The following is an 11,258-nucleotide window of genomic DNA, read 5'->3' on the forward strand; positions in this document are numbered from 1 at the left end:
TATACCGATAATAATATTACTAAAAATAAAAAAGGGGTAAATAAGGGACTTTTAATAGACTAAAGAAGTAAACGAGGCGTTTAATTAGCTAAAAGTCGCTTTTATTTTAGTAACCGTACTTACGTACTAAAACTTATAACGTATTATATAAGTAGAAACCGACGCTTTAGTTAAAGCTATTATAATAATCTTATTATAATAAGCTAATAAAAAATAGCGACCCGTTACTTATTAGTTATAGAAGCTTATAAATACGGAGTAGTAATAGGCTATGGGCTAATAAGAACTACTTACTATAATAAAAAGGCTAAAACACTAAGCTTACTATTTCTAAGGCCATTTATAAAAGTTTATAATCCTAACGGATTACTAAGTACTTAAAAAAGTAATTAGCGCACCGGTACGGGACCTTCGGGGAAGGCTTGCGAAATAAGTATATAAACTATTAATATTTAACTTTAACTTAGAATACTAACTAAGGAAAACGAACCTAGCGGACGGTCTATTTAAAAAGCTAGATTATATAAAAAGGGAAGTGCTTTATAAGGACGTCCTCCCTACGCTAGCTTAGAAGTTACGTTTTATTAATAAACTACTACCTAACGTCTAATAAAAGATAATTAGCTTAAAAAGATAAAATAATATTACTAAAGTATACGTTTAAGTAGTTAAGGCCTCCTTTCGTAATCCTAGCTAGATATTAACTAGCTTTAGGGATAGGGAATCCTCTCCCTTATATTAGTAACGTATTATAGGGCGCACTAATAAAATAGTAATAATTACTATTATAATAACTCGAAATAAAAAAGTAAGAGATTTATTAGTAAACGCTCGTTAACGGTTTAGTAAGGATAAAAAAGAGTCGGATAGAGCTAGGGTTATTATACTAAAATAGTATATCCTATGCCCTATTATAAAAGAGCTTATAAAGGGCGAAATAGTATTTGCTTCTTATCTCTCGTTAGAAACTAAGGAGCTCGTTAAAAAACTATAAGTTAAAAACGAGTTTTATATATTATAATTAATAAGAGTTCGTACTATAACTAGCGAGCTAAGAGTATATTTACTTAATAAATAGGGCACACTATTTTTTAAAAAAAGACTTATTATTCTTTAAGTAAAGTCTTTTTAAATAGAGATCTTTTACTAATATTACGATAACTATAGGGTAAGTTATATAAGAGCTACGAAAACTCTTAAGCTAATTTAAAAAAAGTTCTATTAAGAAAATATCTAACGAAATATTTAAAAATACGTTAAGAACTATAAATATTATTTAAGAGTTATAACCCTAAAAGATAAGCCGTACGGGTAGTTATAATTATTATTATTACCCTTATACCTATTTTAAAAAATATTTATAAACTTTATTACGGGGCTATTACCGAGCGCTCGTAATAATAGCGTAGAGTGCGATAATATTTTAATTATTATTTATTATATAATAAAATTCGTAAAGTTCTTACTTATTATTAAAATACTTAACGTAATATAAATAATAAGTATCCTATACTAAGAGGTTAAATATAAGTTTAGTATACCTAAAAGTATTATTACGGATAAAAATAAGCTCTTTATAAGCGCATTTTAAAAAGAGTTTACTAAGGAACGGGTAATACGTTATTAATTATTTACTGCGTATTACTTATAAATAAACGGCTAAATAGAGCGAACTTATTAAATATTAAAAAAATATCTAAGGATTTATACCGAGGGCTCGCTAAATAAATAAGTAGCGTAATTAGAAAAGGCCGAGTTTATATATAATAATAGTTAATACTTTACTATAAAAATATCCCCGTATATAGTATTATACGGCTACTACCCTAAGTACGTTAAATATATACTTAATTATAAGGCTATAGTCTAGGGGGTTTAAAAAAGAGTTTAGAAAATTAGAAAAATTAGGGCCTAGGCTACGCGAGTATAAGTATAAGCCTCTAAGAGCTAAGTAGCTTATTATAATAAAAAATATACCCTAAAAAAGTTTAATTATAAAGAGGTCGTCGGCTTATTAATAAAGAATATATAATTTAAAAATAATAAACTAGCGCCGAGATATATTAAAGTAATAATAGCTAAAAGGATAAGGAAATAGGCTTACTAAGTATATTTACTAAAGTAATATCGGAAAATATATAATATTTTCCTAGTTTCTTAGCTTAAGCTATAAAGAAATTACTAAACGGTCGTTAACTAAATAGTAAATCTCCTAGAGTTAGAGAACGAGTAAAACGTTTAAAAAGTTAAAAAAATCGTCGTAATATAAGGCAAGAGAAGAAACTTATAATATTTTATTAAATAAGCTAAGTAGCTTACTAAATATAATACGTAAGAGCTTATTAAGTATTTTAAAGGGGTAGCGAAAGTAGTTAATAAATTCGAACGTTATAAAAAAAGGGTATATATAAAATAGGATAATAAACGTTAAGTTCGTAGTAAAAAGTTATTAAAGATAAGTTAATTAATAATATACTATAAAACCCCTTTTATCTAGCCTAGCGCAATCTTTAAAAAAAAGATATAATATTATAACCCTTAGTAATACGTCGCTAAGAAATCGCTAAGATCTAGCTATATAAAGAGAATAACTTAGGTAATACTAATAGTAATAGTAGCGGCTCTAGCGTATACCTCTAAAGCTTAATAATTAGTAATAGTAGTCTGCTTAGTAAATAAGAAGCGGGGAGGCTTTGTACGCGTACTTAGCTAACTACTTAAAATAAGGCCGTTAACTTTATTAATACTATAATAAGTAAGAGGGAGATAGTCGAAGTTGCGCAAAGTATTATATATATTAATAATAATAATTCGTAAAGCGTCCGCTACTTAATTACCGTTAGAGGCTATAATAAGAAGTATAATAAGAGCTATAATAAAAAGCATAATAAAAGCTATAATAAGAGGCGGAGTAAGAGGTAAAGTAGGGGCCGTAATACTATTATCGTTAGTAACGGGTCGGGGACGGGGGACGTTATCCGAGGTAACGCTCTTATAGTCCTAGTTAAGCTAAAGGACCTTAATAATATTAATATTTATAAAGAACTTATTAACGTCGAACTACTTATTATAACCCGCGGCTTTAACTTTAGTATGAGTAATAACCTCGTTAAGCCGTCGTAGAGCCTTTACTTAGAGTAGGAGGAGCGTAATACTAACTTTATTAAAATTTAGAATAATATAACTAAGGGCTAGGGTACCCTCGTTTATATTAAAGAGAGCGTTATAAATAAGAGTTAGTAAGTTATTAATATTAAAGCGGCGGCGCTTATTACGACGCAAAAAAAAAAAATCTCTAAGTTATTACTAAGCTCTTTAAATTCGGTATCCTTACGTTAGAACTTATTAAACTTAAACTTAAAGTCGTCCCGCTCGTCGTTATTATTAAGAATATAGTTAATAATAAGAATACGCTTCTTAATAAAAGTCCGAGTCTTAGGACTACGGGAAATAGGGATAGCGCTATATATAATAATAATATAAATAAGTACCTTATTTACTAAAAACTTAGTAACGCGTTTATAAAAAATAAAAAAAGTAAGAAACTCCTAAATACGTATAATAATAACGCCCTTAGGAGTCTCCTTATAATACTAAGCTAGAGCGTCGAGGTTATTTTATAAAGCGGTCGCACGGCTATTATTATAAAAATAAGCTAATTAAAAGTAATTAAAATAAGAGATAATCTTAGTCTTATTATTAATATTAAGGATACTAGCTTAAAAAGAGAAATCTAAGTTAGTAAAAAGAAAATTCGCTAAACGATTACTAACGACTTATTATAATCGAGATTAATAAGTTTAAATACTCGCGGTTAGTAGCGAGCTCTTAAAGAGTAGTTTATTTAAAGTAGACCTTCTTCGCCTTATTACTTACTAATAGGTTAGTAATATAAGTAATAACTTTCTCTTATACGCTAATAATATAACTAAAAATATAAAAAACGCAGCTATACTTACGGAAGTTAAGGCTACCCTACTCCTTAGTATTATAGAACTCTATAAAAGTATTCTAAATAAACTAAGTAGCGCTATATAGCTCCTTAAGAACCTAAAAAATATCGTTAGCTAATATTTCGGTAACGGATTAGCGGGGACTCGATAACTTATAATAAAACACTTCTTTTTATTAATTTAATAAATAATATACTTAGTAACGTAAGCGCTAGTAATATAAACGAGCTTATTAATATTACGATATAAGCTAGCTAAGTAGTATATATAAGGAGCACCGCTACGAAGACTATAGAAGCCCTTCTTAAGATTATACTCTATATTAAGTATATCCTAAATACGCAAAATAATAAACATTTCGGTAAATACTTAGTAATAATATAGCGAGAGAGTCGTAATTAAAAAACGATGCGGAATTAGAATATCGTAAAAAAAAAAGTATAGTTATATAAGAAAGAATTCGCAGAACGGTTACTAAATAAAAAAAGAAAAAAAAAAGTAAATACGTAACTAATAACAGGGGAAAAATCTTTTACTATACTTAATAGCCTAGTAATAATAATAACTATAAAGTTAAGCAGGCTCTTATATATTATAATAGTTAAAATACTTTACTACGAATATATACTACTAACTTAGTAACTAGTTAGCGCGCTATTACTAAATAATAATAATAAGGCATTCGTTAAATAAAGAGATAGGAGTAATGCCTTATTCTTAAGCAAAAAAGGATATTATTAACGCCTCATAGAATCTATTACGAATAACGACGTTAATAACTTTATTATTAGTATTAAAAGAAGATATTACGTAATAGCTTTAGGGACTAAAGTTATGTAAAAGGGGAGTAATTATAATAAATTCGGGATGCGGCTAGTAATAGGACGCTAATAACTTAGTAACCGGTATATAGATCTTATTATAAAAGAACTTTTTAAGAAGTAGAGCCCTTATAAAGGACTTTATAAGCTTTAGTCTTATAATATACCTATATTTATATTATAGCCTCGCTAGTTAAGTACTTATAGCCTAATCTCTTATAATTACGTACCGAATTAAATTAGCTACTTTTTTAAGTAATAGTAGTTTATAATAATATTTATTTTAATATTCTACCTTTACTAGCTACTCGGGCAATTCTTAAAATCGTTTATATAGTATTAATATATAGTATTAATAGATACTCCCACTATCTCGATAGATTATTTATAATAATATAAAATCGGAAATACCCTCGTTACCGTTATTAAATAATATTAACCTCTATAAGTACGATATTTACTTTAGTATTTTTAACATTACTTATATATTAATTTTTTTATTTTTACTTTTACTAGCTACTTAGGTAATTATTAATATCGGTTATATAATATTAATATATAATATTAATAAATACTCCTACTATCTCGTTAGACTAATTTTTTAAAATATTATTCTACTTTTTTAAACTTTCCCTTTTATAAAGTTTATAATTACGGATTAATAATAATATTAAGTACGATACTATTACTTTATAAGCCGTCTACTTAACTAAGTTTACGGCCTTTACTTATATATATATATATTTATTACCTCGTTTCTTTTATTAAAGTTAAAACACGCTACTTCCCTTACTATTATTATTACTATTACTATTATGATTTAACTATTTATTTTAAATATACTTTATTAAAATACTAAGACGCTAACTCGTCGACCCTTAGGGCTTTTTTAATAACTAGAAATTATTTAATTTTATAAATATTATACTAAATAACCTCGAGCTATAAAGAGACTATTTTAATAAATACTATATTTATAATATTAATTTATAAAAAACGAATAAATATATTATAATAAGCGTCGCCCTTATTAGTGTTTTTTTAATATAATAAAGTAATATAAATAAGCTTAGACTTAATAATATAATTAAGAGCTTAAAAAGAGCGTAATTAAGCATATTGAATAAGAATATTAAAGAGAGGTTATTATTAAATAAAATAAAATAAAAAGTAAGGGGTAGTATTTAGCTATTTAGAGGGTAATTAATATATCATAGCGGGATCGTTAGTATTTAATAATAGCTACGGCCGGTTAGAGTTAATTATAAAGTTTTATTATATAATAAAAATACTTAATATTAACCCTAATAGACTAGCTTGCTTATAAAGGCGAAGATAGCCCCTAATAAGGCGGACCGGACCCTAAAGGGGAATTATTAAGTATATTCTCTAAAGTCTCCTTATAAATCGACGAGTTATAAATATTTTAGTATTTTAATAATATATATTTAAAATAGATAATTTAATAATAATAATAATAATAGCGAGAGTAATAAATAGTAAGGGAAGTATTTCTTAACTTTAATAAAAGGAACGAGGTAATAAATATAGGAATTAATATATAGGCATCGTAAATTAATATATAGGCGTCGCTCTTATACGGGCGTCGCTATTCTACTTTTTAATTAGTTTAAAAAAAATTATTAATATAGTTAAATTTTATTGAATATTTATAAAGTATCCTAAGCCTTTATTCTTTTACTCCCTTTATACTTAAGTTATATTATTAAGCTTTAAAATTTAACTTATAATATTTACTTATAATAGTTTTTATAATTAAAAATAAAAATGTTCCTTAGGGTTACTTTTAAAATAATACTCTTATTAAAAGATTTCCCCCTTTATAAGAGTAATTATTAATTAATCATAGCCTGTTATTATTATTTAAATAATTATTATTATCTTCCTTTTTAAAAAATAACTATCTTAGTATTAGCTAATTTTATAAAATTAATAATTTTAAAAAGTAATATAACCTTATTATTAAGCTCTTAGTTGGTATATTATAAAATATATAACTTCTTATAAATAATTACTTTAATATAGAGCTTATATTATATTCTATTTATTATTATTTTTTAAAAAATAACAAAAACCTAGTAAACTACTTTCTTACGACTTTCTTTAAAATATAACCCCTCTCTTTCCGTGGTTATGAACTTTGCAGGAGGGAAAATTGAGGAAAATCTAAAAAACAGTTTACCGGGATAGTGTGAGTATCCACTGATACCGTGTATTAATACCGTGTAGTCGATATCGAGAACCGCCCGAGCAGCTAGCAAAGGCAGAATATAAAAATAAATAACCCCTCTCTTTTTAATAAATAGTCTTAATAACCTTCTTATTTTATAATAAAGTAGTTTAGTAATACTTTTCAGCTTATTAAATAGGTTATTAAAACTAATTAATAACTAATAATAATACTACTTTAATAATATAAATATACTCGTTAATAATAATAAATATAAGGTCCCTAAGTTAACTTATTACCTTATTTACCCCTATAGCTATCTTTTATTTAAAATATAGCGTTTTTTTAAATTATAACCTCTTATTATATTTTAAATAACCGATCTTTCTCTCCTTTTATAACCTAAATCTTAAACTTATTAATTCTTAGTAATTTAAAATAAACTTATAATACCCTTTTAACTAAGTTAATAACTTTATAAAAACTAATAAATTTAGTATTATAAAATAAAGTAAATATAAAGCTCGAGGCCGAATTATTTAATATATTTTTAATATAATTAATTTAATAAGCCTAGGCTTATATAAAGTACTAGTATTTAATAATATAAGTTTTATAAATATAGTTATAAATAATAAGTTATTACTAAGGCTTAAGAAGAGGATAAGTAGTTATTATATTATTATTTAAACTTTTAATATAATTAATATAATTATAACCTTAGTTTTCAAGCCTCTACGTACTTTTTATATTATAAACTTATTAAAGTAATTAAAGATATTATTAAAACTATAAGCTAACGAGTTAGGATTTAGGCTCGCGATATATATATTATTATTTAAAAATAATTCCTAAAGTCCTTATTTATTTGGCAGATATTTATAATACTAAGGCTCGTATAAACTAAGAAAAACTAGCTAAACACTTGCTAACTATAGCGTTGATTAAGCTATTTAATAAACGAGATATTTTATACGTAGTAAAATAAGTAAATAACGAGCTAAACTATTTTATTAGCTTTATTTAGACCTTTTTTTATTATTTTTTAAATATAAAAGCGATTTCCTAAAGTAATTAGCTTTAATAATACTTATAATACTAATCGTTTTAAACTCCCTCTTTTTTAAATTATTAAGTAAACTTATTTTAAATCTATTTATAATACCGCGTTTAGCCTTATTAATAATAAGAAATTAGAAAGTTTTTAGTTTTTTTTCAATAAGTATTTACTAATTTATAAACTAATACTTAGTCCGTTACTTTATTATTATTATTATAAATTATAATAAGTAAATAAAAGTTATATTAAACGAGTAGTTCTTAGACGTTTAGTAATAACTTTATATCTATTATATTAACTTTAATATTATATTTAGGGCTAAATAAAAGTAGGTTAAGGACCGTAGTTATAATAATAATAGTAGTGGGTTTAATAATAAGGAATATTAGTTATTAATATAAGTAATAACTATACTAAGTAATAAAAATAAGGCCTATATTAATATACTTATTAATAAGCCCCCCCCTTATATATATTATAGGGTCCTTATAATATAAAAGCTTATTATTTTTACTAAAACTAAGTATACTTTTAAAAAAGCCTAGACTAAGCTCTATAAAAAGTTTAATAACTAATACTTAATCCTCTAGTATTTTTATATAATATACTTATTTTTAAGAGCATAATAGGGCTATTATTTTATTTAAAAACATTAGAACTTTAATACTTATATTATTTCTAATATTAAGTTAAGTAATAATAATATTAAAAGTTATTTTTTAAATAGTCTTAGTTACTTATATTAGTTTATTAACGTTATGTAGTGGTTTTTCCCGACTTTATAGGCGCAAAAGATCGACCTTAACGGGATCACGCTTTCAAGGGAAATCACACGATACGGTACACTCGTGTGATTTCCCTTAAAAGCGTAATCCCGTTAAGGTCGATCTTTTGCGCCTATAAAGTCGGAAAAAAACCACTACATAAGCTACTATTATTTAGAAAAGTAGCTAACTTAGCTAGGTACGTAATAAGCTTATAAAGTAGTAGCGTTAGGTACTTAATATCGCCGTTAATAATCCGTAGTTATAAACTTTATAAGAGGGAAAGTTAAGGAAAATTAAAAAAATAGTTTATTAAGATAATAAGAGTATATATTAATACTACATATTAATACTATATAATTAATATTAAGAATCGCCCGAGTAGTTAGTAAAGGTAGAATATAAAAATAAATAATAAATAGTTAGTAACGTATCGCCCGTTCCTTAGTAAACTCTTTTTAAAATACGATTATAAAAAGTTTGTTTCTATCCGTAATAATACTTTTTAATATACTAAACTTATATTTAACTTCTTAATATTAAATACTTATTATTTATATTACGTTAAATATCTTAATAATAAGTAAGAACTTCGTAAACTTTATTATATAATAAATAATAACTAAGATATTATTATATTTAGTGCTATTATTATGAGCGCTTAATAATAGCCCCGGAATAAAGTTTATAAATATTTCTTAACAAGAATATAAAAATAATAATAATCACTATAACTAGTTACTTATATAGCTTATATCTTAGGGTTATAACTCCTAAATAATACTTATAGTTCTTAATATATTTTTAAATATCTTATTAAATATCTTTTTAATAGAACTTTTTTTAAATTAGCTCGAGAGTTTTCGTAGCTCTTATATAACCTACCCTATAATTATTATAATATTAATAAAAGATCTCTATTTAAAAAAACTCTATTTAAAGAATAATAAGTCTTTTTTAAAAATATTATACCTTATTGATTAAGTAAATATACTCTTAGCTCGCTAGCTATAATATAAACTCTTATTAATTATAATATATAAAACTTATTTTTAATTTATAATCCTTCAATAAGTTCTTCAATTCTTAATAAAAAATAAGAAGTAAATACTGTTTTACTTTTTATAAGCTCTTTTATAATAAAACGTAAAATATACTATTTTAATATAATAACCTTAGCTCTATTTAACTCTTTTTTATCCTTATTAAACTATTAATAAGCGTTCGTGAATAACTCTCTTATTTTCTTATTTTAAGTTATTATAGTAATAACTATTATTATTCTATCAATACGCCCTATAGTACGCTATTAATATAAAAAAAAGGATTTTTTATTTTTTAAAACTAGCTAATATTTAACTAAGATTGTAAAAAGAGGCCTTAATTACTTAAATATATACCTTAATAATATTATTTTTTCTTTTTAAACAAATTATCCTTTACTAAACGTTAAGTAATAATTTACTAATAAAACGTAATTTCTAAACTAATATAAAAAGGACGTCTTTATAAAGTACTTTCCCCTCTATATAATCTAGCTTTTTAAATAGACCGTTTACTAAGTTTATTTTCCTTAGTTAGTATTTTAAATTAAAGTTAAATATTAATAATTTATATACCTACTTCGCGAGCCTTTTTTAAAAGTCCTGCGCTAATATACTAATTACTCCCTTAAGTACTTAGTAATTTATTAGAACTATAAACTTTTATAAAAGGCCTTAGAAATAATAAGCTTAATACTCTAGCCCTTTTACTATAATAAGTAGTTCTTATTAACCTATAACTTATTATTACTCTATATTTAAGAGCTTTTATAATTAATAAGTAATAGGTTACTATTCTTTATTAGCTTATTATAATAAAATTATTATAATAACTTTAAGTAAAATATCAGTTTCTATTTATATAATACGTTATAAGTTCTAGTATATAAGTATAATTACTAAAATAAAAACGACCTTTAGCTAATTAAATACCTTATTTATCTTTTCAGTTTATTAAAAATCCTTCATTTACCCCTTTGCTATTTTTAATAATATTATTATTAATATAATAATACCTAAGTATTTAATAATAAACTTTCAATAAAAATTATAAAACCCTAAGAATACTTAAATATCCCTAATAAACTCTAGTACTTTCTAATCAATAATCGTTTATACTTATAACAAGTCGATCTCGATTCTTTTTAATATAATAATATAACTTAAGAACTCGACCCTCTTTTAATAAAATAAGTACTTCAATAATTTAATAAAAAGCCTATATAACCATAAATATTAAAGGACCTTTTAAATATCCTCTATATACTACTCTTTTATTATTAAATAAATTATTAAATTATTTATATATACTATATAATAAGTATTTAGTAAGTTAGCGAGCGCTTAGTAAATATACGCTTAGAACGTTATAAGTACGTTCGTTAGCTTAAAAAGTATAATAATATACTTAAAATAATTATATTAG

Source organism: Colletotrichum lupini, chromosome 3 (assembly GCF_023278565.1).
Source record: "Colletotrichum lupini chromosome 3, complete sequence".
Lineage (NCBI taxonomy): Eukaryota > Fungi > Ascomycota > Sordariomycetes > Glomerellales > Glomerellaceae > Colletotrichum > Colletotrichum lupini.